Source organism: Lupinus angustifolius, unplaced genomic scaffold (genome assembly GCF_001865875.1).
Source record: "Lupinus angustifolius cultivar Tanjil unplaced genomic scaffold, LupAngTanjil_v1.0 Scaffold_51_122, whole genome shotgun sequence".
NCBI lineage: Eukaryota > Viridiplantae > Streptophyta > Magnoliopsida > Fabales > Fabaceae > Lupinus > Lupinus angustifolius.
In genome coordinates, this window is record NW_017722548.1 from 1 (window position 1) to 1,830 (window position 1,830).

At 35.8% G+C, this 1,830-nt stretch overlaps 1 long non-coding RNA gene across 1 annotated transcript; it reads right to left on the reverse strand.

Moving 5' to 3' along the window:
- Nucleotides 1-662: 662 nt before the first annotated feature.
- LOC109339036 lies at nt 663-1,619 on the reverse strand. Its single transcript, XR_002106615.1, has 3 exons — nt 1,313-1,619; nt 944-1,075; nt 663-839 (listed from the first exon to the last, which is right to left on the reverse strand). It is a non-coding gene; the product is annotated as an uncharacterized LOC109339036 (long non-coding RNA).
- Between the last annotated feature and the right edge of the window lie 211 nt (nt 1,620-1,830).

A 1,830-nucleotide genomic window follows, 5' to 3' on the forward strand; every position in this document is an offset into this window, starting at 1 on the left:
TTCAAGGGAAACCGTCCAAAGTCATGCACACATTTATTGAGCCGTCCAAGCTTGAGTTCAAAGTGCAAGGTTGCCGTCCAAAGTTTAATGCATTCATGAATCATTCAAGTGATTATTCGTGCAAGACATTTAACATACACATTGAGTCGTGGAGGCAATTAATTCATAGAGGACACAATTCCAAGTAGTCGAATTATCATCGAAGAAGACAATGAATCCAAGACTTAGAATTAAGGCTTTGTCATGGAAAATTCAAAATGTCATTAATGTGTAATTTGAATTTGATTATTCGGTTGGACCAACCCTAATTTGGCCTATAATTGTAATGTTTTCGGTTGGAATAAACTAAGTTCAATTTTGAGTAAAACTACAAGGTTAATTCCTTATTGTGTGAGAGTGTTTCTTCTCTAAACTTCTTGACTGAACCAAGATTATAATTCTTATCAAGAACCACGTTCTTGTGGCGAATATCACCCGGCTTATCAACACTATTGTTGTGGCGCCATTCACCTTTCAATCTTCACCATCTTCTTTTATCCTAACACATTTCCATTCGGCCTAATTTCACCTTCAAAGACAACCCATCAAACCGTGGGTACTTTACACCAAACAAGATAGATTGTTGAAAAAAGGATCTCCTGAAGAGGTTCTCATCACAATGTTAAACAGAAAAGTAATCTAAACACATTTCCTGAAAGGAGCACTTTATGATAATCTTTCAGCTGATATCACACAAGTTGGATATCTTCACAGTGAAGAACACAGACTCAGCTTCTGAACTTACATAGTCGAACAAGGCCTTTTTACCCTCTTTTTACTTGTTGATGAAAATCTAGTACCTATGATAAAATCATAAAATCAGGCAGATTGCCACGGCACCGAGAAAGAATGCATCAAATTTTATCAATTTTTTCCTTTATAAAAATATGGTTAGAAGTTCTACATTCAGTAGCTTCTGGTTGGGCCCATAGGGTCATAATCGTAGGCATCACCAACTTTGACAAACCGGCCTTTCACGCGTCTTCTGACATCAACCCGTTCTTTGCGAGATGCATATCTCACTCTCTTGTCAAACCTAAAATAAGATATAACAATTTATTTTAGTCAACTCTAGAAATCAAACAAATCCAGTAATTCGGAGAGTGATGTAGTAGCAAAGATTGCAACCACAAGTTGAGGCCAGAACAAAGACTTTGGCCACATTACTTTTAGCTCAAATATTTTGCTACTATTTCACCAACACTCTTGGCTACATAAATAGTATAGTAAATTACTCTCTTCTCCATGGTATTTCGCATTTAACTACACATACCTCCGCTCTATTATGAAAATATTTACATTCTATTAAAAACTGCTACAGTCAATCGTAGCACATTTGTCGACTAACCTGTAAAGCTCATAATACATTTTGTGGTCAAAGTTCATTCCTACCTTTGTTAATCGTTGCATGTTGAAAAATAGCGGTCCAGTACATGAGGCTCTCACCTAGTGTTGGGTGTTGAGAAATGAGGGTAAACATTCACTAGGTGTAACCAAATATCAATTTCACATGGTTGCACACCAACCTGAATTTTCAAAGCATTGTTCCCCTTTTATCAACATATAAGTCTGAGCAATGGTAGGATTGACACTTGATTATTAAAAAACCACGAATTAACTATTACATTGACATATTTAGTAGCCGTCTTTTATAGTTAGTTCTAGTAGTTTCTACGAGTGTCGGACAGGTTTTCATGATTGAGGCAACATCTACCTAGTAGATGAAAAAAACGTGAGGATAGAAGAATTTATTCTTAATAATATTATTTCAATTTACTTACTTGCGTATCT